This window comes from Adiantum capillus-veneris, chromosome 18 (genome assembly GCF_014529385.1).
Source record: "Adiantum capillus-veneris isolate H3 chromosome 18, ASM1452938v2, whole genome shotgun sequence".
Lineage (NCBI taxonomy): Eukaryota > Viridiplantae > Streptophyta > Polypodiopsida > Polypodiales > Pteridaceae > Adiantum > Adiantum capillus-veneris.
The window spans coordinates 4,900,461-4,924,212 of NC_140948.1; the positions used below are offsets into that span (position 1 = coordinate 4,900,461).

A 23,752-nucleotide genomic window follows, 5' to 3' on the forward strand; every position below is an offset into this window, starting at 1 on the left:
AGGTAAGAGTTGCTTCAGCAAAGGATGATTGAGATCCGCATCAATTGTTGCTCGAATGCATGGACGAATGAATTGGGTAGCCATTTCCTTATTACTGATGTAGAAAGAATATATACATGAAGATGATGATGGTGTCTCTATATTAGGGTCTAAAACCTAGATGGCCAAAGGAAACAAATCCGGTGGGGAAAAAGTGCCTTTGGTTTACGCTCTTATTGGAGTTGAGAAGCTAGACTTTAAGTACCTGGTCATGCAAGGTGAGTGCTTGGGAGAAACAAAGTAAGAGTGCCTAATGCATGTGCCAATTATTGGAAACTCTATATGCATATGAGAAATTTGTCAAACAAAAGCGTATAGTGTGAAAGAGGGAGTTGATGGGTGCTTCAAAGAACAAATGTAGCACATGTGACATCAAAGGATGTCACAATAGATTCCACATTTCCAAGAAGGGTTTTCAATGTAGAAGCTTCTCCACTCATACCTCGCTGTGTTTAGTGCGTAAGTGTGTTTTGGACTTCTTCCTTTACTTCACTGGACATAAATTACATAAACTTCAACTCTTATGCTCACTTATCCCAACATGAATCACGCAACATATATACGCCTCAACCTCTTCCACGTTGAGCAGTACCTAGAAATTTGTCAAACAAAAGCGTGCAGTGCAAAAGAGGGAGTTGAGGGTGCTTCAAGGAACAAATGTAGCAAATGTGACATCAAAGGACGTCATAATAGCTTCCACATTTCCAAGAAGGGTTTTCAATGTAGAATCTTATCCACTTGTACCTCACTATGTTCAGTGCTTAAGTGTCTTTTGGACTTCCTCCTTTACTTCACTAGACATAAATTACATAGACTTCAACTCTTATGCTCACCTATACCAGCATCAGTCTCACAACATATATATGCCCAACTCTTCCAGGTTGAGCAGTACCTATAATATCTAAGACACTTAGACCACGGAGAATATTATTTGAAGCTTTGGGACTAACGCCTTGCTCATTTAGTGGCTTATCTAGATCTCACTTTTATAATGGCGGCTTGGAAATACTTGTTTAAGGCTAGAAACTCAAAATTCAGGCCCCATTCATTGTCTTGGCCTATGGATGCCACCATTTTGTTTAGTAGGTTGGCATACTTTGGCTCTTCTTGACTTGCTTATTGTATGTAGACACTACTTTGTGAAACAAGTTCTTCGGCTCTTGTAGTGACTAATGGAGCCTTTGCTTTATCTCCCATAAGAAGCCGTTGTCGATGTGTGTGGGTTCTTTGTGATTGAGTTTCCACTAGCAATTTTGGAACCCACCTTGTTTTTTGTCCGTGTTTGACTGTCTTTTTCATTTACTCCTTTTGGTCGATGACTTAATGGACACTAGGCTTGATATCCATACTAGATTATTTTTGTTGTAAAAGCCTTTATTTTGTAGTTGAAGACAAGGTATCCATCTGGACGTTGTAGCACCCTCGGTTGTGGTTCACTTTTGTTGGCTCTTTGTTGTCATTGCTTGATTTTGGGTCAAGTTGTGTGCTACATGATTACTAATCTTTGTTCTTTCAAGTTGAGCTGCTACTTTGGGTAACCATATTTGAATGTTACCTTTGTAAAACCCTTGTGCTTCAAGTAGCTTTATTGAAATCATCCACTGCTTCACCTGTGTTTGATGGATATCTTGGTTGAATTTTGGCTTTGATAACCACACTTGTCGCATTGCTTGTGGATTTGAAGGTCTCTTTTGATGCATTTTGCAATGTTTTAAAATCTTTCTTGAGTTGTTGGTCTTTTGTTGATTGTTCGATTTGCTCCTTGTAGAACTTCTTTCTTGAGGTGAGTAGGTAGAGGCAGTTACTTTATGATTTTTGAACCAAACATTGGTGCTTCCTTGGAAGTAGCCTTGAGCCATGATTGACTCATTTGATGCTACCCACTATCATCTTTTGTTGTTGAGGTTGTATCTAAATTAGATCTTTGACTTTGATGTGCTCTTTGGATACCAACACTTGGTTGATTCTTTGGATTTTTCTAGAGGCTTTGTTGGGGTGGAAACTTTGGTTGATAGACTTTTTGCTTTGATTTTTATTGCCTTAGATTTACCTTTCTCCACAAGGGTTGGTTGTTTCTTGTTTACATGTGCTTGAGGTTCTTCTAAGACTTTTGATGTTGTTTTTGAAGCCTTTACTTGGGATTAAAAGAAGATGTACCTCCATCTTTCTGTAAGGACCCAACTCTCTTTGATGTGATGGAAGTCAATTATGTAGAAAGTGTCCTTGAACTCCCCAATACTCACCTTGAGTACGACTTTGGCCACTTCAAAGCTAGGAATTGGCATTTTTGAACTTGTTTACACTATTTCTTCTAGCTCTTTGATTGGTGGATTCCCATCATTATCCATGTTTCATAAGACATTAGATTCTTTTTCACTTCTGGATCTCTCATAGCTAAACATGTGATTTTAAGTTCTTCTTTTCCACATATGCTGAATTTGACCATCGTAGGAGACAATCGATTTTCTTCCTTATCCTTGTCCTTTGCTTGATCTTGCGTTTGTTGAACATTTGACATTGAATTTGTAAACTTTAATCCTTCATCTGCTTTCATTTGCGCTTTTTTTTATGTCGGCTTCTTTGAAACAGCTTTGGTCGATTCTTCAACTATGTCAATGACGATATATTCTTATGGTTGCTTTGCTTCCTTCATTTTCACTTTGGCATCTTGCTCCACGATGTAGATATATGTCTCTCCTTTTCTCTTTTCACACTCACAAACCTCATTAGGTTTCTTCAATACTTTTATTGTAAATAAGGGAGTTATGTCATAGCTACTAGAAAGTTTGTCTTCAACATCGTTTCCTTAAACATCACTCCTCAAATCATGGTTTGTTTCCTCATCATCATGTGAAAGGTTCTGTATGGAAACTTTGTCCACTATTCTTTTACAATTTCTTGTCTATTCCGTCTCAATCCTTTTAAAGATTTTTGGATTGTTGGACAATGGATACCATTACAAAGAAGCGTCGATATCATAACCATTTTTGTCGCAAAATGTAGTTTTGGTCACCTCATTTACGCATACATTAAGAGCGATGAGTATTTGATCCCATCCAAAGGGTTCAAATAACTCCTTTGGGAATGGTTTCTTCATGTAGCAGTCGTCTTCTACTACATGCTAAAGATTGCAATCCTCCTTTCTAAGACATTCACATTCTGATGCTCCACACATCCAAATGTGAGCATTCTTCATGAGACAAGAAACTAATTGCGTTCCATTGTCTGTAGTGACAAAAAAGTCTTCTATTGAAATTTGTTTTACATCCGTGTAATTATGATCCTTTGTGTTAACCTTTATTGTGGCACCCTTATACCGCAAATAGAGATGTTCATAGCCCCAACCTTGAACCATTTTGAGTTGACACATGAATGGCCATCCCAAAATAATCTGAAAGTTATTGTATTTTCAAAGTCAGCTATAGAAACATGTGTTGATACTCGATTCCGCAAGGGGATACTATTAATTGTTCCATCATTCCCAAGGATCTTTCCACATATTTGTCTGCTAGTTGCAACTTCATGCACGAGCTAGTCGACTTCCCCATTTCTCCCAGATTCCCTTTATAGCAATAATTATTCCAACCCTACTATCAAGTATATCTATCGTTTTTATTTTCTTGTACTCGAGTGGTAAGGTGGTATTTCCTTCCTCTCGTTTGCAATAATCACCCACCTTATTCACTGGTATCGGCTTTGCCTAAATTTCTCTGGTTGGTTTATTTCCATGTCAATTTCATCTATAAATTTATCTTGTGAATGGATTTTTAGCCATGTTTTTTCTAGGTTTTTGCTCATTTGGCCCCATAGTTGTGGTCTGATCTTCAAAAGTTCTACAAGAGTAATGGTGCATCTTATACAAGAAGACATCAATTCATGTAAGCTCTTGGTATTCATCACTTTTGATGTGGCTTTCCACTGAGAAGGTACCACTCTAACATCAAACTTCATTTTGAGTTCTCCTATAAAAGATGGCAAAGTCTGTAGAGAGTGTATTTTTCTCTCTTCAGATGCGACAGACCCAGCATTAGAGATCGTATATCCCCTCGGAAAAATTTGTGATCCATGTTTATTTCGAGGATTGGTGTTGATTGTAAGGTAGCACTACCATCTTTTTGGTTTTTGATTGTTACCCATAAGGATTGTGGCCACGGCTTGTCCACTTCAAGATTTGGTTGCATCTCCAAAGATTTGCTTTCATCTGCAGCATTTGCAACTAACTTTGTGGTCATTGGTTCTTCCTTGTTTATTGTCTCGGGTTTGGTTCTTTTATCTAGATTCTACGCACAATTCATGAGCACATGATCTTTTCCACATCCATCACAAAATGCTTGACTCATATACTTTTCACATATGTTTGTTTTTACTTGTTCTCGTGATTTCTTTTCCCAGCTCATGCATTATAGGCCCAGGAGTTTTTGGACCTCCAGGCTATAATAGGGCTTGAGAAATTTCTACAAGTCTTTTGTACACTTTCAAATTCTCCTAGTTCCATCTTTTAAATAGATAACAATCTTTGCTCCAAATTTTGGTTGTTATTCAAGCCTTGCATCTAAGTGCTTGTTCACCTTTTGAGACATATTTAGGAATCATGAAAAAAATGCACAAAAACAGGACAATTCTTTTTGTTCTCTATTTCTTGGGAGAGGTAAACAATGTTTTAGGATGCTCATTGTCTTTGTATGTAGTTTTTAGTATTTTTCATGGATTAAAAAAATCACTTATGACGTTAAGATTTTGAGTCTCAAAACTACAAACCTGTTGAAAAATGACTACTTGTAAACCTTCGTCCTCAAGTATGATTCTCTAGGAGTAGACATTGTGTCAAAACACAAATTTAGGCCCAAACTCTAGGTTGAGCCTTGCTAAATGTACATGGTATTCAACCATGTGGCTATCCTTGTTGTGCTGACAAAGATAAAGGAAGAAGTGTTACAATATAGGGTCATGGGGACTAGATCCTACACAATGTAGACATTTTTATTGATGACAAAAATCCACATTTCAATCCTCATGGTGTTTAGAACCAAATTGACGTGACAAGAAGATATTGAGCCTCTCCCTCAAACTTGAGATTGAGGGCCATTGTCTAAGCACTATGGAGTGAACTATCCAAAGTTCTAATCATGCTCCCAAATTCTAGAGTCCAAAGGCCACAGGATACTCCTGTAGTTGAAATACTATCTAGCATGCTTCTAAGATTGGATTCAAACTATGTGAAAGTAGGGTCCGTGTAGGGTTGTTCTTATGACGAGGCAATAAGTGATTCAAGGAGCACCATTCGTTTCTTTCTTAGACCGTGGCCACCAGCTCGGATGGCATGAACCCTTGGCAAAGAACTATGCCCAGGGCCTTTGTCATTTGAAAACATGTGTGGTCGTTGATCTCACAATCTATAGCTTAATGTAGCCAAGTTCTATATTTGATTTGTTGTTTGAAATGTGTGTATTCGCAAAATTGAGCCTTGGACACCTTGTGTGAACTATAGTGATGCAAAAAAGCTTGAGCTGGCATGCAACACAGGGGCACTTTGAACCTACCCTGAGGCTTGCTCATTCAAAGTTGAGGTGGAGCCCTTTCAAAACATAAACAACTAGTATTAGCAAGGCATAAAGGTAAATGATATGCAAACGTGATGGCCAATTGTGAAAAGAGTTCACTTTAAATTGAATTTCAAACATGACGGTCATCAAATATGATGGTTGGGAGTGGGCATGTCGTCACTGCTCCACATTTCTAGGATTCTAATACCTCCTCATTGAGGTGCCTTAGCTTCCCATGCCTCACCGAGGTGACTCAAGCTTCTCATCAGGTTGTGCGTCAAGAACTCCCTCTTTCAAGAATCGGGCTCTTCCTGTTCACAGAGGGTGTGAATTGCATGCTGCAAGCTCGTCCTACTTTTGTGCAATGCCACAAGCTATACCAGTTTGTGTAGGCTTTCGAATTTGGGTTCCTTATAATTTATTATTTGCACTTGTACTACATGTTGAGAGAATTCTATCACACTGGGAAGCCTTTTGCATAGCCTCTATTTTCTTGGTAATAGCATACGAGAGCTTGGATCTAAAGGTGCTCATACAAGGCAGACCAAATTGATGGCAGTCATGAATTAGATCATCTGCGATCTCCTTCATAGATATTCTCTAGTTCATATGCGATCTCCTTCATAGATATTCTCTAAAATAGAATCCTATCATGCGGTGTAGCCTTACACATCAAAGCCTGAGCATGTAGTTGACATGGCGCATGATGGAATCACAAGAAGAGAGGGTAGGCATCTGCTCCTCCTCATGTACGCTAGAGTTGGGCCTAACAAGCATGTCTTCCACCAATGTACCTGGATTGCAAATCCATCTTGCACATTGGAGCATATGGGTTTAGTTGACATGGCAAATGAGGGCATCGCAGGGGGATAGGGTCGGCATCCACACATGCAAGCCGGAGTTGGAGCTAACAAGCTTGTCTTCCATTGTTGGGAGAAGAAGGGGAGACCCGTTGCTTAAAACCGTTCAACCTTGCTCACAGACTTCACCATCAACCTATCCACCTCTTTTCACAATTTCCAAGCACACACATATACACACACGTGCGCGCGTGCGCACACACACACACACACACACACACACACAGAACATACAATTGACATAGACAAGATTGTAAGAGTGTGTGATTAGAGAGTACACAACAAATTAAGCATAGCATAAGATTGTAGAGAAAGAATCTGCAAGAGAAAGGCCTAAATCTATCCCCAAACTCCACGGAACCTATTCTTGTGGAGTTTGGTATTTAATATATTATTTGTGAGTTTAAGGTGCAAAAATTTAAGACTCCTCTTTTACAACCACTTTACTTTTGTAAATGGGTGAAGCTCATTAGTTCTTGCATGTCCCATAAGGGAGGTTCCCACTACAATTATTTACAGAGCCATAGTGGCTTATTGAAATGAAAATCTATAATACAATGCGATATAAAACGATCGAGTTATTGCCTGTAGCTCTTCGTCAACTCCCAGCATTCCACTCTACAAAATCATCATCATCGACTCAATTAGAAAAATAAAAAAGACAGCACATAATTAACAATTATGTTAGCTATCCCAATTGCAGCTAACGACTACATCAGGAGGGTGACTATTCACGTAACATCCCTCCCACCTGGGATAGCAACTGTCCTCAGTTGCTCAATAGACAAATCAATTGGACCGTGAGTGATGGAAAATGTGGAGAAGGTCTGGGAAGTTGTGAAAGAAATTTTCAGCCATCCGTTTGGCATCCTCTCTAGGGTGGCCCTTGAAAGTCAAAAGGTAACGATTATAAACCATACCAGTGCGTGTAGTGATGGTCTTGTGGTCAACTATTTTGTCAGGGATGAGGTTCTCTTCTTGGTCTATAAGTGAAGGTGGGTCTTCATAAATGTGATGTGTAGGTAGGGGTCCTCTGAATGGCCTTAAAAGACTAATGTGAAATGCATTGTGAATGTGCCAATGTGAAGGTGGGTCTAAATGGAAAGAAACATCATTAATGGTAGCTGAAATTTTAAAAGGTCCATAAAAGCAAGGATCAAGCTTAACAAAGACATTTGTATCAACACTTTTGATCCTTCATTTTTTAATGCAAAGTAAAACATAATTACCTTCCTTAAAGTGGTGTGCCTTGCGGTGCTTGTTAGCATGTTCAGTGTAAAGCTCTTGTGAGTGTTTTCTTGCAAGGAATGAAATACACTTGTTTAGAAAAATGTCAATAACAGTCCAAATCATGTCATGCTTGTGCACCATGAGTGGGAAACCAATAACAAAATCCATTGAAATATGTTCCCAAGGTTTTTAAGAATAGGGAGAGGGTGTAAAGGTCCCAATTCCTTACCTATTGTTGCTTTGATCGTTTGGAAAATCAAACAAATTGAAACATACTATTTAACATCAATTCTCATAGTAGGCCAATAGAAATCACGACATAAATTTTGAAAAGTTGCAGCAAATCCTCTATGTCGAGCATAGGGTGGTTTGTGCAATTCTTCCATAATTAATGTACGAAAAGGTTTAGTCACACACAATTTCTGTTTGGAATAAAGGAAGTATTGTTGAATAGTGTATTTCAAAAATGTGTGCACAAAATTTTCAAGCATATGCAACCATGTCTTTTTGAAGTCATCATCATGTGCATAAGTGGCAGGCATAGTGTCAATTGAAGTTCACATAATGGTTGATAGATTATTAAGTGAAGGTCTTCTACTCAAAGCATCAGCTACAACCTTTTCTATACCAGGATGGTATTGAATGTTGGGCTAAAAAATTTGGATAAAAGCAGCCCACTTAATATGTCTATCATCTATACGGGTTGAGAAAGTAAATATTTGATACTTTGTTGATCAGTTTTAATGATCAAGTCAGTACCCATTACATAGTGTTTCTACATTTTCAATGCATGTACCACAACAGTCAACTCTTTATCATAAGTACCGAACTTTATTTCAGAAGGTTTGAATTTACAACTTTCAAAAGCGAGTGGATGGTTATCTTGCATAAGGACTACACCGATACCTTTTCCACTAGCATCAATGACTACGACAAAGAATGGTCTTTCAAAATCAGGCAGTTTCAATATAGGTACAGAGTCAAATAATGTGACTTGTAAGCAAAGTTACAAATAAATTTCATGCAATAGCTACAAAGACCGATGAAAAAACGTAGTTCATGCAAGTTTTTGGGTCTAGTCCATGACTGAATGGCTTCAATTTTCTTGGGGTCTACATGTATTCCCTTACCTGATACGACGTGTCCCAAATATTCTATTTCATATTGGAAAAATCAACTCTTTTCAGGATTCAAATACAAGTGATTTTGTGCGAGCAGATCAAATACACATGTTAAGTGCTCTTTATGCTCTTTCTCAGATTTATTGAATACCGGAATTTCATCAAAAAATACAATCACAAAATCTTGATGGTCACTGAAAATTATGTTCATCATGCGTGTGAATGTGGCTCGTGCATTTGTCAAACCAAATGGCATGACAAGAAATTCATAGTGTCCAATTTGTGTTTTGAAAGCAGTTTTGTAGACATCATGTTCAAACATTTTGACTTGATGATACCCTGATTTAAGGTCAATTTTGCTAAAAATGCATTAGGTGAAATTTGGACTCACAAAGGACCCTTTAAGGAGTTTGACGTTACCTCTCTCTACCAAAATGGGTGCATGGATAAATTTTTGCAAACAAACTCAAAATTTGGCGGAGGGTTGGCAGTTAGAATCAGTAGATAGAGCTTGAAGAGGACATTCTAACTGTCAAACCTCCACCAACTTTGGTGTTTGTTTGCAAAAAATTATCCATGCGGCCATTTTGGTAGAGAGAGGTAAAGTCAAACTCCTTAAAGGGCCCCTTTGTGAGTCCAAATTTCACATAATGTTTGCCCCTTTCAGTTTGTCTAATAGGTCATCCATTCTAGCAATAGGAAACTTATTCTTAATGGTGATCTTGTTTAAAGCCCTATACAGTCAATACACATACGAAAGGTTCCATTTTCCTTCTTGATAAGAAATACTAGAGCTCCATATGGTGAACTACTAGGTTGAATTAGGCCTCAGTCAAGTAGATCATTGATTTGAGTTTGTATCTTCCTGTGTCCGATTGGATTTACACGATAAGGTGCTCTACAAGGAGGTTCACTACCCGATATAATGTCTATTTTGTGATCTTTGGGACGTGAAGGTGGAATCCCAAGTGGAAGATCATGGATAAAACAATCTTTAAATTGTGAGAGAACTTCATCGTGTGTAGATTTGTGTGAAGTTTTAGTTTCAGCAAAAATTTGATTTACCAACACTAGATATGTTTTCCCCTGTTTTCAAATTACTCTTTTGGCTTGAGTGTGAGAGAGGAGTAGAAATTTTTGATATGCTAGTATTTCTTGGATGGAAAAGTTTTTATTATTATGAGTGAGACACATAGTACGTGTTTTATAATTAATCAACGGGTCAAATTCATGACGAAAGGCATTCCCAAAATCATATCAAGACCATGCAATGGTGCTACCAGAAATGTTCATGTTTGTGTAAATTCACCAATGCCAACTTCAACAGTGACTTGGGTTTTACAATTAAAACGTTGATTATTAAAACAATTTTGACTTTGTGAGGTGATGAGATTTCAGAGAGAGAGAGAGAGTTGTCCTGCCAAGCATGTAGAAATGAAATTGTGGCTACTACCATCATCTAGCAGAATTGTGACACTTTCACCCTTAACAGTGCCTTGCACTTTAAACATGTCTGAGGAGATAGCAGTACACTGATATGGGTTGTCATCGTGATTATACTCAGGATCATATCCTCACTGTAACTAGCTTCCACTTCATTGTCGTCGGGATCAGTATCTTCAATGAGGTTGAGAGTAGCATTGTTGGGGCAGTTGTTGTTAAAGGGTTTTTGTCTTGGATTTTGGTTGACTCCATTGGATTGGCCATTGCTCTTAACAGAACCTTTTGGGCACTTATTTGCATAGTGACCATACTGAAAGCATTTAAACCAATTTACCTTTCTGTTACCATTAGAGTTTTGAGCAGGACGTTGGTTGGAAAAATTTTGGTTGCCTCATTGCTACGTGTTGTTGTTGTTGTTGTTGTTGTTGTTGCTATGAGGTTGAGCAGTAGTAGGAGAATTGTCAAATCTGCATCTCTTGAAAAAGGTACGGCTTTGATGTTTGTTTCTATCAAAAGTTAGTAGAGAAAGGAGGTCTCTTGTTACGGTTAGCGTTAGCAGTTTGATTAGTGTGAGAGGGTTGTCCACCTTTCTTCTTCTTTGTGTTTAGATCCAAATTAATAGCTTTTGAGAGAGAATCTGGTTCGAACATATGTACCTCAGCACCACTTGTAGTGCCAAGGCTAATATGTACTTATGCTTCAATTTCCTGCAACTAACATTTTCAATAGCTTACAATTGAATTAAACAGTTTCAAAAATGATCAGTGTAACCATGTACATCTTCATTTTGACCCTGTCAAATTAAATCCCATTGGCGTCGTGCTTTAGCTTCGTATTGTGTGGGCAAAAATTGAGGTAAAAACACTTTTTTAAATGCATGCCAGGTACGTGGTCTTTTCTCGTGCTCTGTGGTTGCGTTCCACCACAGTGCAGCCTGCTAGTGAGATGATTTGATGCACATTTTACCATTTCACATTCAAGAAAGTCTTCATCATGAAAATATTCATCTAGCTGACTAACCCATGCTAGAACCGTGCTAGTATCTTTAGTGCCACCAAAGTCCTTGAAAGTGAATGCTTTTCTACTAATTTTGTTTTGCTTGGGTACCGGTGCAAATTTTGTGCGTGCAGAATGCATTAATTTATCTTCAAGCTCTTGCCTTTGCATGCGTTCATATGTGAGAGATTGTTGCAGATTGACAAGCTATTAAGCAATTGTGGGTTCTTGTGGAAGGTGTGCCATAATTTCTTGCCTTTTTTTGTGTGTTTTTATAATAATAATGCTTAACACTAGAATGGTAACATGACACTTTTATGTCCTTGGACACTTTTGTCTCCTGTTAAGTGACCATTTTGCTTGAATTATTTGAAGAGTATGAAAATGAATTTCTAGGTGCTATATATCCACAAAGTTGCCTTATGAGCTGAAAAAAACTTAGCATTTTTTTTGGAGTATCGATCTCACCATTAACCTTACTCTTGCACAACATTTTTGAACCTAAACTGTGTGAAAAAACGGGTGTTGTTTTTGGCTTTTTTTTCAATTTTTGGCAACTATACCACTCTAAACTTCATGTTTGTGAGGTTTAGATGGCTAGAGGTTAGGTCTTCATAGTTCTCAACATGTTTCGATGCTTGTAGGGAGAGCTAAGTGTTAAAATTCAAAGTTATGACCAATTTACAAGAATTGCATAATCCTGTTTTTTGGCCAAAATTAGCACTTTTATGATTTTTTTAGTGGCTTTCTTGATATTCAAATTCAATTTTGATTGTGTAAGTGTAATGTATAACATAAAGCTAATCTTTCTTGAGTTTTGGGGGACCTAATATGCTATATAGCATAGTATATGATGATGGTTGAGTTTTTTGATTGCTGAAGAATATGATACATTTTAGAGTAGCAAGTATAACTTTCTCAATATTGCTAGTTTCTGAGGCCAATTGTGTGTATTTTGTAGGTAATAACCATATCTAATCATAGACTACAAACTTGGCTAGATATTGAGTAGTTTCTATGGGTTTCTAGAGGTCATAATGCTAAACCCAGTTTTTTCATGTTTGCTGTATTTAGCACTTTATCATTGTCCCCAAGGTTCCAATTGTAAGAGATCCATTATCCTTTTGACATGCTCCAGGGCTCCTTTTGAATCCAAAGGCCCAAAGGGAACTAAGAAAACATGTATACAGTATCTATATTGAGTGTGACTATAGAAACTTTGATGATAGGTCCGCAGAATGGAAAAAATGTAACTTTTTTGTACCTATTTCTTTTGCCCAAAAACAAATTAGTGAGGTAAAAGCAACCATGTGTTTTGGTCACCAACCCATTGGAGTTGACGGGGCATTTTATCTCATGTCCTACAAAAATCCCCACTCTTATTTATATGCAATCAACTGTCAATCAACTGTAAGAAATTGTTGTTTTGGGCAAAATGCACTGGTCCATCAACTTTGGAGGCTTGTAGTGACCAAGGGATGAGAAAAATTACAACTTTCTCATTTTTTCCATATGTATTAGTTATTGAAATATAAGCTCATGAAAGGATTTTTCAAAATGAGTGGATCTACTATGGTTTTGGAATTTTTTCCCAAAACCTGAAAGGACACTTCTATGTCCTGTTAGGTTACCATTCTTGTGTTAAAAGGGCTATATGGCAATATTTACATATGCAATATGCGGAATAAGTGAAAGAGAGTAACATACATAATAGAAGTGAAATGTATCTAACTTAAACTTGCATTGGCGTTTAGTCCAGAATGGCGATGCGCTAGGAAATTGCTGAAAGACTCAGCTGTCAAATGGTTCATCTGCAAGCTGGTCGAGTTTTGCAGTGTCCGATCATCTCCCGTATCCCCAAAGATCAATATCAGTCGTAAAACAAATCCACAAGTTATCCAAATTGATTAAAAATTCTATTAATTTGAGGATGTTTGGATCCTTGGCAGGTGATTTTTCAGCTCCATTGTGATAGTCGGTTTCAAGGAGGAATTAAATTGGGAGAGCTGACAATTTCTGATCTAATATCTTTGGCAATTGTGGGAATATCATGTGCCAGTGCCGACCCGTTGAGTCAATTGGGGAAAACTGACTTGTGAGAAGTGGAAAAGTCGAGCTTTGGAGAGAGAATTTCTCCTTAGAACCCAATGGGCGGCCAGTCAAGTTAGGAGTTTATCGATTGAAGGGGTGATTAGAGGCTTAGATAAAGGGATTTTTTTTCTTTAAAGCTTGCAATGTTCATTAAATGTGTGTGGACACCTGGTTTATGAGGTCGACGGCATGCAGGAGTGATTGGCCCACAATGTGAGAGGGAGAGGGAACAGGATGGCGAGCAAAAAGGGATCTCGCTTGCATGAAAGACCAGGCTTTTGCCCAGCGGTCCTAGGCGACCCTTTTGATAATGTTTTCGAGTGTTTTCATGCAGGTCACTCCCGTGGCTTGGAGGGGTGTAGACGGGCCTTCCCACGATAGGTGCGAGCCAGAAGTTGCAATTTGATAAGCCCTTGAATCAATTTTCCTCCTCGACACTTTAAAATCTGATGTTGGTACCGGATCACAGGATTCCTCCAAAGCTCTTCATCATCGTCTTCTTCTGGATTCCTCACAATTTTGTCTTAATTTACAACGTCGATGTCGTTAATTTGTAAATCTCTTTTGAGATCGACCTTGATTGCCAATTCTATTGAATCAAGACTCTTCCAAATCTTCAAGTTCCTGTATTTTCTTCGACCCTCTCTCTCTCTCTCTCTCTCTCTCTCTCTCTCTCTCTCTCTCTCTCTCTCTCTCTCTCTCTCTCTCTCTCTCTCTTTCACAATCGACAAGAATTAGCCATCAATTAAAATTCAAATTGAGCATGTCGAACCTCGTTGTCGTTAAGAAGATGAACTTGTTAACTTGTCTATTTATCGATGGATCACCGACGATTAACTTGAGTTTGCAAATTTGATATTACCAATTGTTTGCCAATTGAAAGTTTCCTCTTTGGAGTTGGAGTTTGATTGTTGATTTCCTCAAACTCGTAGCTCTGGTACCACCTTTCCGAGAAGAAGGGGAGGCCGGTTGCTTAAAACCATTTATCCTTGCTCACAGACATCACCATCAACCTGTCCACCTCTTTTCCCAATTTCCAAGAACACACACACACCTAGAATATGACACACACACACACACACACACACAGAACATGGAATTGACATAGAAAAGATTGTAAGAGTGTGTAAGAGAAATGTAAGAGATAGAGACTTGATTAGAGAGTAGCCAGCTAATTAAACATAGCATAAGAGTGTAGAGAAGAAAATCTCCAAGAGAAAGGCCTAAATCTAACCCCAAACTCCATGGCACCTATTCTTGTGGAGTTTGGTATTTAATATATTATTTATGAGTTTACGGTGCCAAAATTTGAGCGAGACCCCTCTTTTACAACCACTTCACTTTTGTAAATGGGTGAAGCTCATTAGTTCTTGCATGTCCCATAAGGGAGGTTCCCACTACAATTATTTACAAAGCCATAGTCGCTTATTGAAATCAAAATCTAAAATATTCTGCGAATATAAAACAGCCGAGAGTTATTGCCTGCGTCTCTTCGTCAATTCCTAGCATTTCACTCTACAAAATCATCATCATCAACTCAATTAGAAGAATAAAGTATTCATATTTTTCTTTTTGTATCTAGCAAGGGTAGAGGCTCAAACTTAAGTTCAAGCCTCCACGCCTTCTTCTATCGGGTAGGGATTTAACCTCTACCCTTTTTGTATTTGGCAAGGGTATCGGTTCGGACTTAAGTTTGAGCCTCCATGCCTTCTTTTATTTGGTAAGGGTTTAGTGTAAGGACATGAGTCCTACGGGTAAGGCCATCGGCACGGCAGGACAATGTGTATGCTAGGGAGAGTCTATAAAATAGCACGGTTTGGTGGAGACTAGCACACGCATTACCACCGTCCTTTCACTGGTATCAAAGCTATTTTGGGGAAAGGGGAAAAGCGGGTTGCATGTGCATGCAACGTGCTGCTTCTCTCCCATGTTCCGTAGACAGCGAAATGGTCACTGTGATAAAAAAAAGAAGGCGACACAGTTTCCTATGCACAACGCGCGAAGACAGATAGCAAAAGCCACCTACACCCCCCACAACTCTCTCTCTCTCTCTCTCTCTCTCTCTCTCTCTCTCTCTCTCTCTCTCTCTCTCCCCCCCCCCCCCCCCCCCCCATTTCATATTTTCCTTTTTGTATCTAGCAAGGGTAGAGGCTCAAAAACTCAAGTTCAAGCCTTCACGCCTTCCTATTGGGTAGAGATTTAACCTCTACCCTTTTTGTATTTGGCAAGGGTAGAGGTTCAAACTTAAGTTAGAGCCTCCATGTGTTCTTTTCTTTGGTAAGGGTTTAGTGTAAGAACATGGGTCCTATGGGCAAGGCCACCGGCATGGCTGGACAATGTGTATGCTAGGGGGAGGCTATATGATAGCACGGTTGAGTGGAGACTAGCACCCGCATTACCACCACCTTTTCACTGGTATCAGAGATATTTTTGGGAAAGGGGAAAAGCTGGTTGCATGTGCATGTGACGTGGTGCTTCTCTCCCATGTTTGGCAGATAGGGACGTGGTCATTGTGCAACAAAAAGAAAGTAGCACAGTATCCTGTGTGCAGCGTGCAAAGGCAAACATGGAAAGCTACCTATGCACCCCCACAACGCATGACTAAGACGGGCAACCAAGGCAAACTCAACTGGCAACTCTATGGCATCAAGGCTCCGTAGGCTTCCATTGGTTATGCGTGTAGGAAGGCCTGCTTAACCCTTGCATGAAGGAGGGTTGAACCCACCCCATGAGGGTAAGAGGCCAACACTTTACCATCAAGCTGTTGACCCTTGTTGTGTATAACAAGAAAAGATAGCATACTTGTCTTTAAAAGAAAATTAGAAGGAAAGATAAAGCTTCAAACTTCAAGGAAGCAGTTTCACCCTTCCTTTTCACTTCTCGAAGTAAGGCAAGTTTTCCTCCAAAAATTCTTTTTCCCTCAAGGAGATAGCCTCAAAGTGAACAAAATCCTTCACAAAAACAATGAGTTTTTGTGAAGAATCAACAAAGGTGTTCTTATGACGAATGACACGTGAAGCACTACAATTCTTGCAAGACGAAGTTCGCATGCAATGCAAATCGCGGAGCTTACAAAACACAAAGACTTCAATTTCACAAGGTACAAGTTGACGTTTTTTTCTCTCTCTTCACATTAGTGTGTGTTTACCATTAGGGAAAATTTGGACTCTCAAAGGGGCCCTATAAGGAGGTTTGACTTTGCCTCTCTTGTCCAAAGTGGGCAACTCGATGAAGTACATAAACGCTTTGTCAAAACCTTATCAACCAACATATCATTGGAAAGGTCTTAGAAAGTAGGTCTAAATCCCCAAATTTTGACAATTTTAGAGTTGATTTGTAGAAGTTATGGCCTCCCCACTAAAGTTGAAATGTGGGGAGAGATTCCATTTATAAGACGGAGTTGTCACATCAAAAAATGAAATCTTCTAGAATATAAGGAATCTGATGGCATGCTATATATCAATGGATAGATCTTGATGAGTACATTCTAAATCCAAAACTTTCGACAAGTTTTGATTTCATTTGTAAAAAATTTATCGTGCGTCCGTTTTGGACAAGAGGGATAAAGTCAAAGTCCTTATAGGGCCCATTTGAGAGTCCAAAGCTTCCCTAATGCATGGCCAGTGAGAATATCCCACCTACGTACACTTTTGATTTTGAGCACGTAGATCAAAATCAGGGCACCACGGGTGTTGTTGACACTAATATGCATGAGGATGATGATCTAGGAGATCATGGCCTTGTAGATATGGTTGCTTTCAAGAATTTGGAAAATTTCCAAAGCGTACTTGAACGCAACCTCTATGCACTCAATCCAAATGTTACCAATCTTACGGAGTTACTTGTGAAATTTATGAATTCACAGACGGCTCAAGGAGCCATAAGTGGCATGGTTAAAGGGAACCAAGCTTGCATGAGTCAAGGAGTCCAAGAGACAAGTCCTTCAGAAGATGCAGAAGGTAGCACCATTCCTGAGTTTCACAAGGAAGAGCGTGATCGCAACAAGGATACAATCAATACGTTCTTACACAAATGGAGTGATATTCATAGATTGAGACACACCCCGGATATAAAGACAACTGTGGAAACAAGTCTATCTCTTAAAGGCAAGGCCTATAAGTGGTGGATGACTTTTTCAATAGATGCTCGTCCTCCATCTTGGGCTACATTTCAAGCTTCTTTCTCCAAAGAGTTTTTGGACTCCAATGAAGAAGACAAGAATTGGTTAGCATGGGATGCATGCTGCATGTTTGGCCTCTCTCTCACACAGTACCTTTCCAAATATCGGAAAATCATATTAAAACTAGAAGGTCTAGATGAATTCTAAAAGATATTGGGTTTTCATAGGAGACTTGACAAAGACTATCGTCTTCATGTCAAGACCCAACATCCAAAAACTTTGAAAGAAGTCATGAGTCATGCTCAAAGATATGATGATGACCAAGAGAGGAAAGGAAATGTTTCCTACTCTAAGAATAATTTTACTAAGAGCAATGTGGCTAAGAGCCAATGGCGAGGTAGATCTCCTACACGTTCCAAGAGGAATAAGAGACAATCTACCTCTGCATGTCCACAAGAGGCTAAGAAGCCTAAGCAATCATGAGATACGTGGGTCTCTCATCACTACTGATTTTGAGCGTGCAAAGAAACACAATTTGTGTTTTAGATGTCTTTAGGACCAGCATAACAAGAAAGATTTTCCTCTTTTTCAAGGCAAAGAAAAGGCCATGCACACGGTGCAACGCCTCACATTAGATTCATCTCCTAAATATTGTGTTCTAGAGGTTCTTCATATGGAATAAAAGCACAAGTGATGTGTGTCTGCTTCAATGTGGCAGTCCACCTTTGGCCCCCATGCTTTGATTCACATGCATGGCACTATTAATGGACAACGTGTTTGTATTTTAGTGGATAATGGTGCAACTCACAACTTCCTGAACTATAAGCTAGTCAAGAAATTGAAACTTACACAGACTCCCTGCTCTCACAAGTATGTGGTCGAGCAGATGTCTGTCAATGATAAAGAAGTATGGGACATGGTAGTTCAAGGGGTTGAGCTTATTTTTCAAGCTCATACGATGACCCTTGACTTTCAAGTTATAAACATGGACCGTGTTGATGTAGTTTTAGGACGAGAGTGGCTGCATGGTTTAGGAAACACATTGCACACTAGTTATAAACACAACTTTTTATCCTTTATGGCCAATGGTAAACATGTTCTTTTGCTTGGTGAGAAAAATATACCATCTGCACCTCTTATATGCAAAGCCAAGATTTCTATTTTGCAGAAAACGGATTCAATAGATGAAGTCTTTTTGTGTTACTGCTTGTCTCCGAGTTTTGTGAATTCTCAAGAGCAAAGTGCCGTGAATTCTAGTAATGGTATGCAAAGTGCAATGAATTCTAATGATAAGCAAAGTGTTCACAAATCTAGCAAGCACAATGCTCTCAATGTTAATTCTATAGAGCAACATACAACTGATGTACAACAAATATTACAGGAATTACAAGATTCTCCATCCCAGCATAACTCTAGTTTACTTTCTCCTTTTGCACGGCAAAAGCTAACTCACTTACTCACGGAGTATAGTGATGTACTCTTAAGTGATTTACCGCCGGGTTTATTCCCTACACGTGATGTGCAACATGGCATAGATGTCTTGCCAGGCACTAAACCGGTGAGTAAACCACCTTATTGTATGAGTGCTAAAGAAGCCAAGGAGGTTGAGAGTCAGTTGGCTGACTACCTCGCCCGTGGTTTCATTAGACCTAGAACTTTGCCTTGGGTATCACCAATTCTATTGATAAAAAAGAAAGATGGTACTATGCGCATGTGCGTAGATTATCGCGGATTAAACGCCATAATCATCAAGAATAAGTATCCTCTGCCAAGAGTGGATGAGTTGTTTGATCAACTCTATGGGGCAAAATACTATGAAAAGATAGATCTTCGTCCAAGATAACCCCATGTGCGTATCCTTTTGCAAGATATCTCCAAAACTTCCTTTAGAACACGGTTCGCACATTTTGAATTTTTGGTTATGCCTTTTGGTTTAACCAATGCTCCAGCTACATTTATGACACTCATGGATAGTGTCTTACATCCCTATCTTGGAAAATTTGTTTTGTTTTTCCTTGATGACATTCTCATTTACAATAAGACTAAAGATGAACACATTGAACACTTACAATTAGCGTTCGAATAGCTACGAGCTCACGTGTTGTATGCTAAGCAAAGCAAGTGCAATTTCTTTAAAACAGAGATACATTACCTCTGTCATGTGATCTCTTATTCTGGCATCAAAATGGACACTAACAAGGCGCTGCCATTCTTCGATGGCCACATCCTAGTTCCTATGACGGATCAACTTAAAGAAAAAGGTAAGACCTTTTCTTGGGAAGAAGCCCAAAAACGCAGTTTTGAACAACTCAAGGTAGTTATAGCCACTGCTCCCATCCTAGCAATCATTGACCCACTTAAGCCGTTTGTGGTAGAGACTGATGCTAGTGATAAAGCAATTGGTGCGGTACTTCTCCAGGAGGGAAGACCTATAGCCTTTGAAAGTAAAAAGTTAGATAGAGCTCAGCAGAATTATTATGTCTATGAGAGAGAGCTCTATGCCATAATTCACGCTTTACGAAAGTGGCGACACTATTTATATGGTGCCGAGTTTGAAGTAGTTTTTGACCATGAGAGTATCAAATGGTTTACTACTCAAACGACTTGAAGGGTCATAAAGCTAGATGGGCCAAAATCCTTTAAGATTATCATGTAAGCTACAATATCACAAGGGGCGATATAATGTAGTAGTGGATGCACTAAGTCAATGCCTCAAATTAATTCACTTGCTTTCACGGAAATAAAGAGTGGATTTTTGGAGTTATTACGCGGTAAGTGTGCACAAGATCAATCATATGCTAAAGTGTGGAGTCCAGTTTTAAAAAGGGATCCCTCACACTCACATGTCTCTATATAGCCAAATCAACATGTCTCTGCAGGCACAGATAAAAACTCCAACACATAGAGCTCCACCCCTACTTAGGAAGAGCTTAAGCGATGGAAGAATTTTTCCATTGATGATGGCTACTTACTCCACAATGGTAGAGTATGTGTGTCAAAGGAATCAGACACTAGGCGCCAAATCTTATTTGAGTGTCATGATAGTCCAAGTGCTGCTCATCCAAGTATTTGAAAGATGTATGCCTTAGTTTGACGACAATTTTATTGGCCGGGCTTACATCATGATGTTCAAGAGTACCTACTAAACTGCCAACAAGGCCAAGTTAATAAGGCAGAGCGCCTCAAGGTAGGTGGCCTTTTACATCCTTTAGAGATTCCACAAGGTAAGTGGGAGAGTATCTCTATGGATTTTGTAGTAGGACTACCTACTGCAAATCGTGGCCATGATGTTGTATGGGTTATTCATTCCCACTAAGACTACGGTTAAGATACCAAAATCAGCACGGCTATTCGTAGAGCATATATAAAACTCTACGGTCTTCAAGCTAGTATCATTCGTTGCAGAGATCGAAAGTTTGATACTCACTTTTGGAGAGTTGTGTTCCAAAAGTTGGAAACTAAACTTAATCTAAGTACGCCTGATCATCCAAAAATGGATGGTCAAACCGAAAGAGTTAATCAAGTGCTAGAGGATATGCTACGAGCATACGTTAGCAAGAAGCAAATCAATTGGGAAGACTACTTACCTATATTGGAATTTGCTTATAATAGATCAAAGCATGTGACTACAGGATTTAGTCCATTTATGCTTTTATATGGATTTCAACCTAGATCACCCTTTATGGTGGGGTTGGCTAAGGAGAAGATACAATAAGCAAAGGATTCTCTCCAAGACCATTTTTACATGCTTCGAGTTGTTCGACAGAATGTTAAGCAGCTCAAGATCGATATAAGAAGTACGTAGATGAGCATCATCGTCTTGCTACTTTCGAAGAAGGAGACAAGGTTTTCCTCAAAGTTTTGGAGCATTTAAAAAGTTTGAAGACGGGAAAAGTTGCTAAACTGTCACCACGCTTATGTGGACCATTTACCATTCTCAAACGGATAGGTCAAGTGTCCTATAAGTTAGCTCTTCTAGAGCACTCACGAGTTCATCCTGTTTTTCATGTTAGCCGTTTACGAAAATAGTTAGGACAGAATGATAATGTCATTGACACAAGTGTGTTAGTTGACCGTATCGAACCGCCAAGCATTCCTCAGCCCAAAAACATTTTGGATTCTCATGAGCTTCGCACCAGAAAACATGTTAAACGACAGGTGTTGGTAAAATGGCTAGATAGACCTGAAGAAGGTTCTACATGGGAGAATGTCTCCGCACTTGAGAAACATTTTCCTACAATCATTTTTTAGGACGAAAATGATTCTCCAAGGGGGGGGGGGGTAAATGTGAGGACATCGGTCCTATGGGCAAGGCCACCGGCACGTCTGGACAATGTGTACGCTAGGGGGAGGCTATAAGATAGCACGGTTGGGTGGAGACTAGCATACGCATTACCACCACCCTTTCATTTAGCCTCTACCATTTTTGTATCTAGCAAGGGTAGAGGATCGAACTTAAGTTCAAGCCTCTATGCCTTCTTCTATTTGATAGGGGTTTAGCCTCTACCATTTTTGTACCTAGTGGTAGTAGAGTTTCAGTCTTTAGTTTGAACCTGATGTGGATGCTCGCACTTAAGTTCGAGCATGCACACCTTTTTCATACATGCCATGATACAGGCTCGATAGTTTTGAAAGTGCTTGTCATATATAAAATCTCTATGCTAGGTAGCTTGGCTTCCATGTATAAATAATTTTTTTACCTCTAACTCGAACCAAATGTATGTTTTTTCCCTCCAAAAAGGCCACTAGTCTTAACAAATTGTTAACTTTGTATCAAAAAAACGTGTTTTAAGAGGAGTTATTTTTGTGGGATAATGAGCATCTAACGCCTTCAAATAGACCTTCAAGTGCCCTAAATTTAATTCATCAACAAGAATCAAACTCCTTCTAGTTGACCTCCAAATGCCCTAACGTCCTTGTTATATTATAACTAGAGGAGAGTTCATCACAATATTTAGAGAATATTATTAAGTAATGGGCTTTTCAAATAGCTAAAGTACGTCAAAATGAATGTGCCATCTAAATAAAAAAAGGATTTAATTGAGTGTGCCCGCAAACAAATGAAATATCAAACTGCACAATAATGTGTAGTTTGCAAGTAGCGTTATAAAAAATAAAACTTAAATAATTCCCAAATTTCTTAAATATGTCTTTTTTCCACCAAGATTGAACCACCTGAGTTAGTCTTTGACTCTTCCAACCCTTTTTAATTTTTCTTAATTCTCTCTTGCTCGTGTCAAAGAATTTCTTTTGTTTGGTTCAATTTCATTTCCAAAGCAATTTTTTCCTTTAGCCTTTTTGCTTTCATTTTGTCTTGTTTGGATTTCCAAGATTTTCTTCCAATTCTCACCGATATGTTTTCAATCTCTGTTTGAGGCAGCAATATGTTTTCCTCCTCAATGATTGCGTTTTTGGCAGCTTCTTGAGCTTGAGCTTGAGTCATTACCTTTAAAGGAACAATGGGTTCTACCTCAGATCCGCTTGAAGAAGGCATCACTCCTACAACGTTCATTGTTGTTGTCCCCTTGTTGTTTGGGTGTTTTGTTTTGTGCTATTCTGCCTTTTGAGAAAGTTGTTTTAAATGGTATCAGCTACCTACTAGTCAAATCTCAACTCAAGATGGTCAAGGGAGACATGGATTGCGATCCATGTTCCCCCACATCTAAATATGAAATTTGGTCAGTAGTATGCTTACACTCTGTGGATATCAGATTTTTACTTCTTTTTTTATTTGGATTCCAACAAGTTAAAAAATCCCAGACTTTGAGTCGCAAATGCTTGTTTGCTATTTTTGCCCTATTAGCCAATTCTAATGTGATTTTTGAGTATTTTTTAGTATGCCCACTTATGCATAGTGTCACTGATTACTTTTATGCAAAAATGGTCTCTGGGAATCATGGATTGGGATCCATGTTTCTCCACAGTATTTGCGCAAACTTTCTAGATTACTTCTAGAGAGTCTTATGATGCCTTTGATCAACAATTTTTTGAATTTGGATCACTTTCCAGGTCTCTACATCAAATTTTCCGAATTTCAAAGTTATGGTCATTTTGGCCTAAATATCGTTTTCACTCTTTTCTTCTCTGATCTTTCAGGCCAATTTTGATGGTGGTAGTTTCTACTTACCCTACTCCTAAGTACTAAAATGAAACTAGGAAGAAAAACAAACAAAATGGTACAAAATAAATTCAAAACAAAAAATGGTACAACACTTTGAAAGTAACGAGAAAATTATAGAATGAATGCTTTTGGCTATCTCACTCACAACCCTCTTTACCTTTCAAGAATAGTTCTAGAAAGTCCTTGAC

At 38.8% G+C, this 23,752-nt stretch overlaps 2 pseudogenes; one reads left to right on the forward strand and one right to left on the reverse strand.

Moving 5' to 3' along the window:
- Positions 1-13,331, forward strand: part of LOC147435168 (uncharacterized) — a 28,897-nt pseudogene extending 15,566 nt beyond the window's left edge.
- A 1,426-nt stretch (positions 13,332-14,757) lies between these two features.
- Positions 14,758-23,752, reverse strand: part of LOC147435169 (uncharacterized) — a 30,657-nt pseudogene continuing 21,662 nt past the window's right edge.